Source organism: Elgaria multicarinata, chromosome 7 (genome assembly GCF_023053635.1).
Source record: "Elgaria multicarinata webbii isolate HBS135686 ecotype San Diego chromosome 7, rElgMul1.1.pri, whole genome shotgun sequence".
Taxonomy (NCBI): domain Eukaryota; kingdom Metazoa; phylum Chordata; class Lepidosauria; order Squamata; family Anguidae; genus Elgaria; species Elgaria multicarinata.
This window is the reverse complement of record NC_086177.1, coordinates 81,544,392-81,561,960: the sequence shown is the minus strand read 5'-3', so window position 1 is coordinate 81,561,960 and position 17,569 is coordinate 81,544,392. Positions and strand designations below refer to the sequence as shown.

The 17,569-nt window shown below is 41.2% G+C and overlaps 1 protein-coding gene across 1 annotated transcript in view; it reads right to left on the bottom strand.

Annotated features, from left to right (window-relative positions):
• CNBD1 (cyclic nucleotide binding domain containing 1) overlaps positions 1 to 17,569 on the bottom strand; it is a 177,657-nt gene that overhangs the window by 140,287 nt on the left and 19,801 nt on the right. The gene's annotated exons all lie outside the window — the stretch shown is intronic.

Sequence of the window (17,569 nt, the reverse complement as noted above, 5' to 3'; positions counted from 1 at the left end):
TTTGTACTATGCAATATTTCACTCTTTCATACTTAATATTCATTAGAATTATGTAAATATGGAACTGTCTACAATTGCATGTCTTGATGTATAATAATATGCATTACATAGTGTTTGTTATTTCTGAGACACTACGGTGGAAGAGTTTTTTACTTTCATTATTCTTGTTTGTACAAGAACTGAAATTCATAAAAGTCAAGGCACTTCCATCCTTCAAATGAAAAAGCAATGCAGTTACCCTGTAAGTAGCCAGCGGCAGAACTAAGCCTGCTTAATGGAGCAATAAGATTGATCAGCAGATGTTAATGTATGCTTCTCGGAGTCCCACTGCTTTGAGATAACATTATGTATGTTTTATTTTATTGTTTGTGAATTAATAAATAGAAGCCCTGTCTGCAGTATTTTTTCAGCAAATGGGGAAATCGTGACCAAAGTTTAGACTTGGAATCATGAAGCTCTGATGATTCAGGATTTGGACTGCTGAGTTTGTCACAGCCCAGAGAATCTTTTCTCACCAGTGATGACTGCCAAGGACAGCTGGATGCAGTTGTCTTTTAAAATAGCTGCATAATCACCATTCACAACAAACCTGATTAGGATTATTCATTGCAGGAAAGGGGGGTGAAATCTAATTTCATTTTATCTTGTTTCACGAGAAGAGAAGGATTGTGGCTGGACTTTGGGTATGACAGGGACCTTTAGGTCATTCACACGTCTGCAAGGGCTGGGAATGAGTTGGATCTAAGGACCAAGCATATTAAGGTCACTCCCCATGTCAGATGATATACATTTATCTGTAAATAGGCACTAATGGTTCATCTACACCTAGAGCCCTTTCAAGAGGGGGGAGGGATGATCGTGGGGTTTCCTGCTTCCATGATCGTCCCTCATGGGGCACACGTGAGGGAAGTTTCCCTGGAGTAAAGGAGAGCCGTTGTGGGAGGATGTAAGCCCCATGATGGCACTTTCAAAGGCATATCAGGGGAAGTGGGCAGGACTAGACAGATGGGTACAGGTCGCGGATTATTTTTAATATCTCCTCTGAGATGCACACCAGTGCAAATACACAAAAACACAGGGGGGGGGGGGGGTAGGTACTGTGTCGAAGATGTGCTCCTGTGCATCTATATGTTTGTGTTAAAAAATAGTGCCAAAATTGGTGGCCACCCACTCTCACACATGTCTGAAACCACTGGACATTGACAGCGGGTTGGATGTTTGCCAACCCAGGAGCTCGCACTGAACAGCAACAGCTTTGGGAGGGGAGAACACCAGCCACAGACTTCGGGATCAAACCATGGCAAAAGCAGTCTGCGATATTCCTGAATAACTGAGGGGTTGTCCCTAGAACACCATGGGAGTAGGTGAACATCATGTGGCATGATTGGGATGACCTTGCTGATGTAGATTAGGCCTAAGACTTTATACCAGACCTCAGACCCTGTGACGTGAGGACTGTAATGTGGGGACCATTTCTGTGATATGTATTTTTTTACAGATTAAAAATATAAAAAGTTAAAATAAAAACAAAACAAAAAGGTGACTTGCATCAAAAGTTACAAAACAACAAAAACAAGCATGTAAAAAAGCAGGCCAGGAAAATAACTAAGAAGCCAGGCAAAAATAAAAATCAGATCTGGTCTTCAAGATTACAAAATGTTATCATGAAGGGAGCCAGGTAGATCTCCTAGGACAGGGATTTGCAATGCCTAGCCATGGAAGGAGAAAGCCCTTTCATTCATTCCCACCAACCAAACTTTAGATGGTGGAAGGATCCACAAAAGGACCACCCCTGCTGATCCAAGAGGATTAGCAGACTCATGTAGGAAGAGATGGACAATAAATATGGAGGGTATGGGATTTCAGTAAGGCAGCCTTTTCCAACCCACCCTTCAAAAGGGGATGCTAGCATGTATCCATTCATTAGTACAACTGCATATTCTGTCAGCGTGTGCTTTGTGGTCTGTATCAGGACCACATTAAACCTTAATAATCATTCTGTGCCACTATGACTTCTTTCAGCTCTCCATTAAAGTATCGCTGATGAGTCTGGGATGATAAAAATATAAGGTTACTATATCAAGTACTTTCGCTAATCAGAAAGTTCTTGATTTGAGTGTGTGCTTGAATATGGTGTGCGTAGTGGTGGTGGTGGTGGTGGTGGTGAAATCAGGAAGGATGAAAAAAATACAGCATTTACTGTTATGCTGTGCTGTGTAGTCCTTCTATACTAGCCTTCTGCAACATGGTACTGTCCCAATGTGCTGCCCTGCTACACCCATGGGATGGGAGTTGTTTCTTAGATTAAACCACACATCTCAATATTATTATTTTCCTTCACAGTAGCACTCCTGAGGGAGAAGATGGGGGGAGCATATTTTGGAATGCAGAATCTGCACGGCACATGAAAAGAAATCAGTCTGTTTTCAGCCCATGTTAGTTTCACAGGTATTCCACCATAAGTCTGCTCCATCCAATTTCCACATCAGTCTGCTATTTTTTAAAAAATGCAAAAAGTACATTTATTTATGTATGCAATTTCTCATAATATCCACATTATTACATACAAGATTCTCTAATATACACATTTATGTATGAACCTTTTCCTAATAGACACATTAAGTGAATTCTCGAGCCAAGAGGGCTGCATCGCAAACTGAAGAACAATTCCACTCCACATATTATTCTGGTAAGCACGAATTAAATAAATACACTTAAAAATGCAGACCAAATGAAATTCTTCCTCACATCACACACAAGCAATTTTGCTGGGGGTGGGGGTTGGCCTCACTGGAATGGGAACAATTTCCAAGAAAACCATATTGACACTATGGTTTTGTGCAAGTGGTGACTCCAACATGACAATTGACCAAAGCTTTCAGCCAATGGAGAAAAGCAAACAAGAAAAAGGATTGCAATCAAACAGATTTGCTTTGATTTTTCTGATACGCCTAAGACACCAAGCCACATTAACAAAACATGTTCACTAATTAGAACAGTAGTTATGAATTTCAACTTGCTGCATGATTAAAAGTGTTTGTTATTCATGAGCGTATGAAAAGATGGTTAAAATGTTAATTTGATTCTAGAACTACAATTTGACTAACAAAATTTATTTTCTTTAGTAGTATATATTTGCATAAGTAAGTAGTTACAAACATTCCTACTGACAGGTAATGCAGAAATGTTGTCGAAGTGCCAAAACTGTACTTTGACAGGTGACAATCAAAATGTTTTTAATAGCCCTCCATCCTAAAATAGATTAAACAAACAGAAAGTTGTCTACATTTATATCTATAAAAATGATCCTTTTGTAAAACCTGGAAATGATTAGAAATTTCTAACAGGGATGAATTAATTACCATATAAAGTAAACTCCAGAACAGGATTTCAGATAACATGGTGATGGTGGTAGTGCTGCTGCTATTTGATCTAGGTTCTGCATTTTGGAGGGTAAGCTTCTTCTGTAGCAGAGAACACATGAGTCTGGGATGGGTGGGATGATCCCTTTCCCCTGATCCATCCCACTGCATAGAGGGAGCACAGACTTGTCCATAATCTGTGGTCAAAGTCCATAAATTTCTGAGTTTGCAGTGTGATTCCCGGATCAAAAAAATAAAATACCAATGCATTCATTTCAAAAATGAGGATATTTCAAAATAATTACATTTCCAAAATGTGCACAAATATGCTTTAATCATGGAAGAAGAATGCATACATTTTTAAAAAATATATGGACAATTGAAGCATACATTTGGAAAAACACGAATGGATTTTCATGCAAAAAGAAAAAACAAAGCTCGCACAATCATGTTTACACCATGCCTTATCCCAGGGATTGTCCCGGGATCATCCCTGTGCATCCACATGACGCACAGGGGATCCCGGGGGCAGGGAGAGATGATCCCTTCATTTCCCTGGAATAACCGGGATGGCTTTTAACCTGATTTTTCCCACGGTTGCGGGATCGTCCCGAGACTGCGGGAGGTGTGGGCAGCCATCTCAGCTTTGTCCCACCTCCTTGTGAGTAAACGTGAGGAGGCAGGAACCCGGCACTCCATGCCCATCGGGGGTGGGGGAAGTGGGATCGGGATGATGATGATGATGATTACATTTTCATTGGAGCACCTGTGCGCTCCTCTCATTTAAAAAAAAAATAGCAGGCGTGATGTCCTTCCAGGACGTCGCACAGCCATCTGGTCACCCAGGGAGGATCACGAAAGCCAGTAAGTCCACGATCCTCTCCCTACACCTTTGTGGTGTAGACATGCCCATGGTCTCAGGTCAGAAAGAGCTCTGAAATGGAATTCGGAGAACTTCATTGAGCTCAGATTTTGTTCACCGCACATCCCAGGCATGCCTGAGATAGTTAGCAAGGAAACCTGGTGCCCTTCAGATATTTTGCACCATAACTCCGATCAGCTCAAGCCAGTATGGCCAATGGCCAGAAATTCTGGAAGGTGTAGTCCTGCTGTGCAAAACTAGGAAAAAATGGGAAAGTTGCATCTTTGCACATATCATTTTAGCACTGTCGTTAGGGGTGTTTTTTTATTCATTTTTTTATTCATTTTTTTTTAAGTGCAGACTTATCAACAGAAGTGTAGGATAAGCTGGTAATATCAACTGAATAATGAGAACTGTCTTCCACAAAGGATATGGAAATGAAGAAGAAAATGGTTTCTTTACACATCATGAAACACCACTGAGTTCAAAAGCAATTTGGAAAAGATAGCACAGATCAATAGGGCTGGGGCCGAATGAAGAGATGTCATCTAAGGATAGAGCAAAGTTCGCACCTCATCTGCAAAGGAACTAGTGAAGTGAAATCAAATGGAATACCAACACCAGTCCCTGCTTCTACCACTGCTGCTACCACTGCTGCCACCACCATTAACCAAATACCAGGCTAAGAAGCACATCCAGTCCACTACCACAACAAAGCATTAAGGTTTAAGAAGTGTTAAAATGCAAGCCACAAAAAAAAAGGTCGTTCAGAAGGTGTCCGTGTAGCACATGCATTTTAAATCAACAGAACATAAACAGTCAAAGGTTTGGGCAGAAGAGGTAACTGATAGCAAGTATGCAGCGAGATACAGTGTTTGTCTATTTAGCAAGAGAGCACTGAATAATTCATAACAGCAAAGGGCACCACCGATCAAGAACCCCTATGAATAGCTGTACTATAAAAAGTTACATTGCAATCTACTGAAATAAAATTAAGCTGAGCTTCACTTTCTGAATACAGAAAAGGCGTAAACCCAGCAATTAACTAATCATTTGATGGAGTTATGGGAAATGTATACAAAGAAAGGTGTGATTGTCCATGCTCAAGATAAGAAACCAAAGAGGTTTCACATTCGTCTGTCTGATCTACACTGGGATCTAGTGTTATTATTATTATTTATTTATTTATTTATTTATTTATTTATTTATTTATTTATATAGCACCATCAATGTACATGGTGCTGTACAGAGTAAAACAGTAAATAGCAAGGCCCTGCCGCATAGGCTTACAATCTAATAAAATCATAGTAAAACAATAAGGAGGGGAAAAGAATGCCAACAGGCACAGGGTAAGGTAAAACTAACAGTATAAAGTCTGTATGTGTGCTTAGAGTTAGTAGATGCCTTTCATATTTTTTTTTAAAAAAATGTAAATTCTTAACTCCAGAGCAGCACATAATGCATATCCCTCAGATCAACCATAACATCTCTCTGAGTGCCTTATATTTACTTAGTATTCCCATACTTTGACCATTAAAATTGTCACTCAGTTAAAGAGATTTTAGTCAATTCATTCTACCTTAGTTAATTAACTGATTAATTAATTGAAACTGCATATATTTGCATATTAGCAATGTCAATTGCAGGTTTTGGAAGGCTCGTGGGCAAGATACCTCCAGAAAGTGCCAACCACCCCCTCATTGTTGGCTTTGCTGCCCATTAACTTGCCCTCTCCCTCTGGGCCCAATCTGTCTTACTGTCCAGAGAGAAATCAGAAGGAAAGTGGAGGAGGATGCTCTATCTGCAATGCCTGAGCAGCTCTAGGAGTGGGCATTGGACTCCTTGCTGGAGTGTGGACCTGAGCAGGCCCAATGATGCCTCCCCCTGACACCGGATCTTCACATGGAAAAACAAGTGCTAAAGGGATAAAAGGATGCGTTCTCCAAATTCAGATGGCAGATATGTTTGTTTAGTGGGCATCATTTTAAAAGAAGTGTTCCCAGTTCTCTTGCACACAGGAGGAAACGCCTCCGTTTAGATGCAGTTTTCCAAACATTAAAAATAATTTCAAACCTTAAAGTCTGCTGACAGCTTTTTAGTCAATCAACAGGTTCTAATTGATTAGTCTAACTGATTTATCAACAAAGCTTCACAAATCTAGTGATAATAAGTTACACACAATTTAAATTGTTCCCATGCAGATATCCTTATCTTAGGTTAAAAGAGTACGCTACAGCACACCGTCACGTGCCATGACTGCTGCCCTAATCCTTCATGACCTGTGGTGTTGTGCTAGTGGCATATTCCAGATATTGGGCTGAATCCCAACTAAATTAGTTGAACTTAAGCCCCATCAATTTCTGGATCCAACCCAATGTACCACTAAGATACATCAATGCTACTATGCTGACAACAGCTGTGTGCAAAAAGTGTTTACATGATGTAGAAAGTGATGGCGAAAGCAAGGGTATTGGTAACGATACGCACCCAAACATTATTTCAAATATCACAGGGCCAACTACTTCACCACAGTAATGATCCTAAGTGCCTGTTATAGTGTAATAAATACACACAAAGAAAATGCAACTGCCCGGGCAGCAAAGGAGAAGAGATGCACTTCACTTGTCTTATACAGGATATGCCCCCATTCAGACAACACATAAATCATAGAATCATAGAATAGCAGAGTTGGAAGGGGCCTACAAGGCCATCGAGTCCAACCATCTGCTCAATGCAAGAATCCACCCTAAAGCATCCCTGACAGATGGTTGTCCAGCTGCCTCTTGAAGGCCTCTAGTGTGGGAGAGCCCACAACCTCACCAGGCAACTGATTCCATTGTTGTATTGCTCTAACAGTCAGGAAATTTTCCTGATGTGCAGCTGGAATCTGGCTTCCTTTAACTTGAGCCCATTATTCCGTGTCCTGCACTCCATGCTGCTTAACCACAAAATGGTTAATGGAATGCACTAACCTTAATGCATTCCATTAACCATTTTGTGGTTAAGCAGCATGGTTTAGCGTGTTGTCTGAACAGGGCCTATCTCTAGAGCTATACTGACCCAAACTATTCCATACAGCTGCATCTGTGCCCAGCAGTGGTCAGCAACTATATTAGACAGCCCAAACCAGGGCTCAAGTGCCTTCTGTCCTAACTAGAAGCGAGGCCCAGGGAAAGCGTACTGCAATAAGGCACTGACCAACTGCTCTGGCTTACATCAGACACTTACGAAGGTCACTGAAAGACCTGCTAGGTGGAGTCCTCTCCCATAAGGAGCTGTTGCTCCACCATAGGACTGCTGCCAACTGAGGCCTTAAGAAGATTGGCAGAGCTTGGTCTTTCAGTGGCTCCACCCCTGCTAGAAGTTAACTGCAGTTCTTAAAGGGCCAGTTTCTGTTTCTGCAGTCTCATGCTCCTAAGTGGCTGAGGGACAGTAAAAGCTGGAGGAAAGTCATCGTCTTAGTCAGAGGTCAATAGGAGAGCCACATCCTTAGGCCGAAAAGGTAGAGGAAGGGGTGTCAAGGGTTTCCCCTGAAGTGAGGTGATCTGTGACTTATCTGAATCTGGGTTCTCCTTTGAGTAATGCAGTGCTCCAGAACCAGGAGGTAAAGCACTGCCCTTCCCTTTACTTACTTGCCTTCCCCAACCTACTTATAGCAGACTGTCTAAAATCCCCAGGTCAGTGCACTTAGGCTTGATCTACACTACTACCTCATAGCAGTACTGAAGTGCACCGATAACTGTTGGGGCACATTACAGATTCCATATACCACTTTCAGAATCTTATTTCCAGCTTTTTATTCCACATTATCCAAAATACCACAACAAATGTCATTGTGTGTCCTACAAGGTATAAATGCCCAAGAGGGATATAGCGTTACCATAATGGGATCGTAACGATTGACACAAAGTATAGCTCTGGCCTCAGTCTCCTGAGAGGCAGTGATAACGCTAGGAAACATAACAGTCTTTTGCTTTGCATCTACCTGTCAAGAATTTGATAGTTTTGATAGATAGATAGATAGATAGATAGATAGATAGATAGATAGATAGATAGATATCCTTCTTTTTAAAAAGATTAACAAGTTTCCAAAGTTCTATACAACAGAAGCCATTAAAACCCAAACAGCATTAAAATACAACAGGATAAAAAATCAAGTAGGTTCCTTTTATTTATCAACTGTATAATAAGAGTGATAACACTCAAACCACAAGGATATCAAAATAGCTTTCATAGATGAATATTTCAGAAATTTTTACAAATGTACAAAATACAGGCACTTCAACAATATTTAACAAAGCCTGCAATATCAACATCCAATATACATAGGTGAACTATTCACATGAAGCGTCTTTTATATAAACAGTAGTCCGGTACTATTTTGCTGTTTCGAGGGTTCTTCTTCAGTATAACGTAAGTTTACAGAAGGAGCCACCGCTACAATAGAAAGAAACCTACCAGGGTTTATCACCATATCATTCTCGTTTCCTCAAGCCGACAGTAACGCTCTCAGTCTGAGAACGTTTTTTAAGCTATCTTTCTGAAACTTCTTGTGCTTAGAGAGTCGTGGCTGGGGGTCATTTTGAGCCTACTCTCAGCTCTCTGCGTGCTGCGGTTTGCTTGCTAGAATTTTTTGGAAAAAATCGGGTAAAAACAGTGGGAAAAGGTACCTTTTCGAAGGGCTGAGGGGCAGAGTCAACTCCCGGCCATGATCACATGATCCCAAAGTTGGAGGAGGGGATAGGCAAAACGGGTAACTTGGGATCCTGGGAAACTTCTCTTTCTTAGTCTGAACGGACTTTTCCCAGTGTTTTTTAAAACAGTAGCCCCACCAAATGCACAAACACAACCTGAAATCATATACTAAGCAAATAAATAACAGATAGGAAATACAGCACTGCTACCCACCCTAACTTTGGGGAACAACTGAATAGATGTGGTGCAAGGGGATGAGGTCCCCTAGGGCATGTGGACGTGCCCTGTGCTGAAGCTAATGCCTGTCATGAGTTGAAGTAACAGGTAGCTTCTTGGCATAGAAGCAGCTGAGCTAATGCCTTTCATGAGTTGAAGTGAAAGGTTGCTTCTTAATCCCCCTCCCCTTGGGCACGTCCACTCCCCTCTTACTGGTAAAAGACAGATATAGCCTTTTTTAAAAAAATTCTTCTTGTTGTTTATTCAGCAACACTGCTGCTTTTAATTCCACCCCTCCTTTGTTTATTTATTTATTTATTTATTCCATTTTATATGCATTACTGGCTTTGAAACTATCCTTGGCTCACTTCCTTATGCCCCCAGAAATGTCTGCTGCCTGCCTGCCTTCCCTCCCTCCTCCCCTGCCCGCCTCGCAGGGATGGTTTGTGTCTGGCTTTGACTCAGGGGAGACTCAATTAGACTTTTGGAAGTTCCAAATCCATTTTTCAAGTGTGGAAGAAGATTCATATTTAGATTGATCTCTACTCCCCAATTCATGGCATCTTGGGATTTCATGCCCATCATCCCCTGATCTTTGGCAGAGCTCTAACCTTTTAACTCACCCCAAATCAAGTCCCATGCTACAACTACATCAATTTGCACATCAGAAACATCACATTCGGTCCCATGACAGCTTATCCATGTGTCCATATGGATGCCAAGTTTCAAGCCAATCCCATCATCCCCTGCCAAAGAAAGTGAGGCAGGTGGCTACCAGGAGGAGGGCCTTCTCTCCTGTGGCACCCTGGCTGTGGAATGACCTCCCTAAGGAGGTTCACTTGTCACCCTACACTTTGAATGGTTTTAATTTTTGTGAACCGCCCAGAGAGCTCCGGCTATTGGGCGGTATAGAAATGTAATAAATAAATAAATAAATAAAATATGGTACACCTTGCCATAGCGCAGAAGACTCTGCCCAGGTGAGCTGTGGGCCTTGCTCAGTCTGCTGTCCAAGTGCTGTTGGTGGGCAACTTCAAGTCCTAACTCTCCCTTTATCTCTAAACCAGACTGGAGAGCCCTTCAAATAGAGGATCTCTTCAAAACAGAAGGCATCCCTTCAAAGAGAGGTGCATCCCCTGTAAAAGAGGACACACACCCACACACAAAATCAACACCACCCCCTCCATCCCCTACACTATGAAGTCTTTGCAGCTGAAAGGATCATCAGGTGAAAGGAGAATGGCCTAAGAGAATGTTCTCCTAACAGTGCACATCCTTCCCTGGGTAATTCTTTCCCATGAGCCCCAGGTTGCACTTAAGTAAAACAAACAAACAAACAAAAAACAGGCCACTTCTTCCTTTCCACCTGACAACCAGCAGCTGTGGGTCAACATTCACGGAAAACATGCAAGCATTATTCCCATGGGGGGGGGGGTCTTTTAAGAATAATAAATGCAATTGCCTTGCAATTCCATTGGTTTACAGGAAAACACACTCCTTTCCTTGCCCAGAACATTTTGCACATGTGAGGGGGGTTCACTTTACAAATAGGGTAAACACTTATCGCAGTTCAGTGCACAACTGTTTGCACTTGTCTTCTTGAAAGCAGGCCCCTGCTTGTAGGCTTCTGGAGGCATCTGGCTGGATGTTCTCTAGGATGCTGGACTAGATGGACCCCTTGTCTGATCCAGCAAGACTCTTAAGTCATAGCCTTAATAGTAACTAGGGGCACATAACTGTGTGTTGGACTGTAGCCAGTCAAATGTTAATAGAAACTCTGTGCGCACACAAACACACACACACACACAGGGTCCACAAAAGTTTGGAAATGTGAGAAAGTGATTACTGTAATGGCACTAATCTTCCTCTCCAGCTGGCTTCAGATGGCTAAATCCAGAGTTACAACTCTCACTTGTCCCACACGATGATGAGAATGATTTTTGCAGCTTAATAACTCGGCCAATTAAATTTAAACAATTCAAACGGGTCTTGTTATCATTACAGAATAATGGACTACAAAATGTTAGTGTTGTGGGGATAAAATATGAAAGACTCTTTCTTACACTCTTCTTAAACCCCTCTCCTTTTGATTACAGAGAAAGTTCTTAGGAATTTAAAAAAAGAAAGAAAAAAGAATGCTTCCCCTAACAAGCATTTAATGGGTGGCATGTCTTTTTTTCATCCTGTAGACTAAAGGCATACCATGCAATAATTATGGGTTCTCTTTGAAGTCAAATCTTTGCATTCTAAGGCTAAACAAAAGTCACTGGAATGTCCTGAAATAAAAAGGATTGTTTGCGTTCTTCACACAAGGACCACAGTCATTCTAATTCATAGCTGCCAATTCTCTCTGAATTACAATGTAAGAAATCCAGCCCTTGATTTTGGTTGAGCAAAGTTATCCTAAATCACAATATCCAGGACAAATGGGAGAACAGCATAGTATCTAGGGCCAGTCCAAGACATTTTGATGCTTGAAGTGGAGAACAAGATGGTGCCCACCAACACACCCATTCCAGGTAGAGAAGTTGACTTGATTGGAAGTTGAATCTTAATTCAACATTGGCAGGGGGGGGGGGCAGCATTCTCCACTACATCTGAAGACAGCAGGCTAACTTACGGTGTGCGGGTAGGCCTCATGGTACACAGCTGTCTTTGTTCCAACACTTCACCACCTCCATCCAGCATTTACTGCTTAAGGCAGGTGCCTCACTCTGCTTGATGGTAGGACAGGCCCTACAACATTATGTTAATAGCCTTCTAAGGAACTGTATACAAATACAGTGAAGGTTACAGAGGGGAGAACATTATATGAAGTACTGAAGTACAGCATCAGAATGTAGTCATTCCTTCCCAGGCCCTTATAAAGCTCAAAGGAAGTTTATGGTATGTGAGAGTATTTGTGAGATGTGCTTTTAGTAATTCATTGATTTTATGTTGATTATTAGTACTGTTAATACCTTTTCAAGCCGCTGAGAAACACACTGGGATAGACCTTAAAATTCCAAAATAAATAAATAAATAAATAAATAAATAATATGACACATTGGCCTATGTCTACCAGGCTCCTCCCTTGCAACTGAAATTCAAACACAACTGGAAATAATGTCAGCAGATGGGGTGGGAGGTTGTTCTTTCGTTGTGCAGCTGCAGTCTTCAAATCATGGCGGCACTTGGACAGTTGTATTCAGAAGTATGGATTATCCAGCAAGAGTTATACTGTTTTCCAGCCTTCCATCATCTAATCAACAGGAATGTCAGAAAGCTGTTTATGTTCCTTACTTCCTCCCTATGATTATTCTGTTTTATTTAAGAAAATGCCTTGTTTTATTTTGTTGTTTAGATGCTATGCACCCCAAAAGCCAGTTGCCTGTTGGAGACATTATTCTTAAGTTACTTTTATTTTAATAAGAATAGAATAATTTGGAAAGGCAACTATAGTAAATAAAAGTCACTATGCATAAAATTACATCAAACCCCCAAGATAACTTTCCTGTCATACGCTAAATAAGGGAGCAGAGAGGTGGATTTTGCCTCAGTATGTTATTTGGTTAGCCTACTGCTTCTTGTGAGTCTTTCCCTAAAACAGTTGTTTGTGCAAATTAACACACACCAAACATCAGAAGTGCCTATGTTTTTCTCCCATCTTCACATTCATTTCAATGACCAAAGCTAATGTAGACCAGCTTGCCAAGAAACCGCAAGTGATTCTCTCCAGACATACTGAGAAATAATGAAATACTATTTATGGTGCTGTACAGTTCCTGTATGGACTGTCTGCAAATTTATTATTCTTAGAACAACACAACTTAATCCCCAAACCCCAACACAAAAAGAGATTCCTCAGCTGAACTCCTTGTTCCTTTAACGCTATAACCCAAGCTAAAAATTTGGGCCCATATTTAAACTACAGCATCGTTAGGAGCTACTCCTTGAACACATTTTAGTGAAAAAGCGTTGCATCTTCACTCCACAGAAGCATAACGATCTTCAGTTCCACCAAATTCTCAGAGGAAAAGCTGTTAATTGGTGGGAGCAGGAAAAAAAATTATGTTCCAGGCATCACTCTCTGAGGGCCTGAAATTCTCTGGCAGATGGATGAGGCAAGGGAATTTGCAGCACATCATGTGCTGAAAGCTTCAGCTGAATTTTTTTCACAGCTAGTTATGAGTTCATCTCTGTACAGAAGGGGGGAGTTTGAAATAGATTTTTTAATTCTTTCAAGCAATTTGCATTAAGCCAAACCTCCATATATAACATTTTAAAAAAAATGAAGAGCCCATTATAGAGCATTTTGTATCTTTTCTGTGCTGTTTGTTTCAAAATTTCCTAACGCACCTTCCATCCTGGCAAGTTCCAGGGACGCATATTATATATATATATATGTGTGTGTGTGTGTGTGTGTGTGTGTGTGTGTGTGCGCGCGTGCATTTGCATACGTGTGTGTGCACACATGTGTACATGTGCAATATAATAAAAACAACACAACACACCAACCTTCATACAATTTTAAGACTAAAAGGAAACAAGACCATAGAGCTACTAAACAGAACAGAAATGATTAAAAACAATTTAAAATGCCAGAGCAAATAAAAATGTCTAGACCTGATGCCAAAAAGACTGATGTATCAGCACCAGTTGAGCTTCCTCAGGGAGGCTGTTCCATGGCGGCAGCTGAAACACTATTGCTGTGAAGTCAATATTCCACACTGTAGTAGCAATGGTCGCCAGAGCCAGGCCCACCTAAGGCCCAATCCCACGCACGTTCAGATGGAAAAACAACCTACTCCCAGCATTCTTCAGCCAGCGCAGCTGGTTGGGGGATGCTGAGAATTCTAGAGCTTTTTTCCTATCTAAACATGGAGAGGATAGTAGCTTTGGTTGCTACTTTCATATGTTACTAAATTAGCATGGAGGCCACAATCCATAAAAGTTTTTTTTTTTTTTTTTTTTTTTGGTAGAGATAAGAACTAGGCCTAAGGGAGTTATCAAAATGAACAAGATTGTGGACTCGTCTTTTAAGAAAAACAACATCCTCCTGTAAACACTTTCCTGGGAGAAAATCCCACTGAAGTCAGGCACGGGCAAGAATTTCAATTCAGTCTAGTTTTGTCCGGGATTTACTGAAAATTCACAAAGTTCTCCATACTTGGTACAGAAAGAACATGATATAAAAATCAAATGTGGGAGAAAGCACACCTGATATATTCGCCCAACCTTCACTGAAGTCAGAGCAGTTTATTTAGATTATGGGATGGTATTAAATCTTGCACTGGTGGTTTTTTGTTTTTGTTTTGTTGTGAACAATAAGAACATTGCTTGAATCAATGATCTATAAGATTTTTTCTGCTTGAGCCCTTCTTTTGAACCCTAGTAATGTTTTTTAAAAAGCCTGCTTACAAAATATGTATATTTGAATATGTTGGAGGGGTTGAGTTGTTGTATTTTTAAGCATATTTCATTCATATTAAAAGTTTCTTCTGTGGAACTCAAGGTACCATACTGTATGTAAGTTTCCCAAGTAGTCTCCCACCCAGACATAGACTGGACCTAGAGCATCATCACACGGGAAAGTCGTGTTTGCTTTCTGTCACTTCTCCCCCCACGCATTTGTCCCACATTATTTCCTCTTTTAAAAGAGGAAGTAAACAACTTGCACGTGGTGTATTCAGTGGGCTGTTTTGATCCCGCTGCTTCTCCTGCACACAGCAGGATAGTGGCAATTTCTGTCTTTAAAAAAAAGTTGGACTCACTGCGGTGTTTTTTGTCATGTGAAGAAGGCTAGAAGAGGTGGGAGGCGCACAGGAGACTGACGACGTCATGGGAGGGACCTGCAAAAGTCCGTGGGTGTCCAGTAACAAGCATGCAATAAAACGCTCATCTGACGGAGTTCCTAGTTAATTTCCGCAAGTGGGCTTCATTCTGTGCCTTAAGACTTTGCCCTCAGACCACCACCATTCACTCTTTTTTTAGACTCTTCTCCAAAAAATATCAAAGAAAAATATTACTACTTCTAGAAGTTCTGCATTATGGCCCCATTAGAACTTTGTTAGTTGACATTCTCCTTGCAATTAAAGTATTTTTAAAAAATGTAAAAGGGAAGATAAGATGACCAAGAAACTATTAATTCTTCCAAAATAGGTGCTGTTGGCAGATTGAGAATTTTAGACCATCAATAAAGATCAGGACATTTTTATTTCCAGCAAATATAGTGGGATAGGTACATTGCCACTAACATTTTTTCCACTTGACTGCGCTGTAGTAATCCCAAATTGGCTTCACTTTGAAAGCTGCAGTACAATCCTGAAATTAAACAGAGTCTGCATACTGGCTCACCTTGTGTCTCTCTCCGCAGCCACCATTCAGCAACTCCCCAAACCTCGATTCAGACTCAGACCTAATCACTGTTAACACCTTATTCTGGCATCTAAAGCTGATTCACAGCATGGAGGCAACATATGTGCCCAAGTGCTGACAGACTGATGCAGCATCCAGCCCAACACCCACCCACCCTGCTTTGCTGGCACCAAGGCAGACAGACAAGCTGGCTGTGACAGTGGTGGAAGCAACAGAAGCTGACATTACTGGAGGGCAGGTTAATTAACATTTGGAAATTAAACAGCACAACATGACTAGCAAGCATGAAAATAGGGATCGCTCTGAAGTCATTTAAAGCAGGAAAACATAGGAGGGGGGAGAGAAAGAGAAAACCGTGCAAGAATTACAGGTATGCTAGATTAAATATGGCACAATGCAGATGTTAGAATGATCACTGCCAAGGGATGAGGGGATCAGAGCAAATGGTAAGAAATGGCACTGTTACGTTTCTATAATCATATCTGCAAAGTTGTTCCTTGATGACCTAGGCCAGATCTACACCTTGTGTTAAATCATTACGATCCCATCATGGTAACACTATATCCCTCTTGCGCATTTATACCTCGGAGGATGCACAATGACATTTGTTGCAGTATTTCTGATAATGTGGAATAAAAAGCAGGAAGTAACATTATGGTCTTAGCTAGACCTACCTTCTATCCCACAATGGAGGAGGGAAGATCTCTTGTTGTGATTAACGCGAGATCCCTCCTCCGTTTACACGTAAGGCGCGACGACCTAAGGAGGAGAGGCACTGCGCCCACCATTTTTTTAAAAAAAAGAAAAGAAAAAGCACACAAACAGTTGTGCGCAAAGGTAAGGGATATTTTAATTTTAACTTAATTTCCCTGCTCCCCCATCCTACCCCCTGAGTAATTGCGCAGAGCTGGGTCAAGCCGCAACAACGGGTCACACGTTCCACAGTCTCGGGCTAAGCCCAGGACCATGAAAAAGTGGGCCCAAAGTGGAGGGTGAGATCCCGGGGCAAGGGAAGGATCTTCCCTCCCTGATCCCAGGATCCCCTGTGCATCATGTGGATGCACAGGGACAATCCTGGGGTTCACCCTGGGATTTCTCCCAGTCTAGGTAAGGCCGAAGTGTAATGTGCCCCAACAGTTATCAGTGCATTTCAATACTGCTGTAAAGCAGTAGTGTAGATTTAGCCCTGATCAGCATGGATGTAAGACCACTTGTAGATCCATGATCACTGTGTATTCACAATCAGATTTATTTACTTAATTCATTACTTCCCCCTGTTTGACCCGAAAATATCCACAAGGTGGCTTACGTAAAATGATACAATACAAGCAACCCACCCAAACCAGTCAACTGAAACATGCAATTAAAACCATGAAAGCTGTTCAATTAAAATATGCAATTAGTGCCACTGCCACCCATTAATTAAAATATGCAATTAATGCCACAAAACCAGAAAACAAGAGCACAGTGATATTTGCTACTGGCAGCAATGCCACCCTATTTGAGAGTCTGCAAATTATAAAGTGTGTCTGTTAGGGCAAAACTCAATGCCGCAGAACAAGGTCTCTGATGAAGTCTGCGGCTCTTCTTTGACATTTTAATAGCCGCTGTGGAGATGGAAAGGGGTCTGATAAGGGCTGTGATGCCGAGGTGGGGGGTGAACGCTTTCCACCATGAAAATTGCCCCTCCAAGCTGCTATTTACCCCATAGCAGTACCTGTTTTTGCCTGCAGGGCAAATAATATTGGAGGGGGCTGGGGTTCTTGGGGAAATGATGCTGGAGAAAAAGATTAATGTTCATTCCCCAGCACTACATTCCCTATCCAGTGGAATTTTAGGATGTTTTTAGGATATTTTTTTAGGAAGTTTTAACAATGTATACTATGTTTTTAATCAGTATTTTATGTATTTTATACTTACTGTTGTTCTCCGCCTCGATCAGGATGGAGAGGCGGATAAGAAATAAATTATTATTATTATTATTATTATTATTATTATTATTATTATTATTGTTGTTGTTGTTGTTGTTGTGCTGAACAGATCCCTCCACCTTCCATGGCTACTGTTTAACCGGATC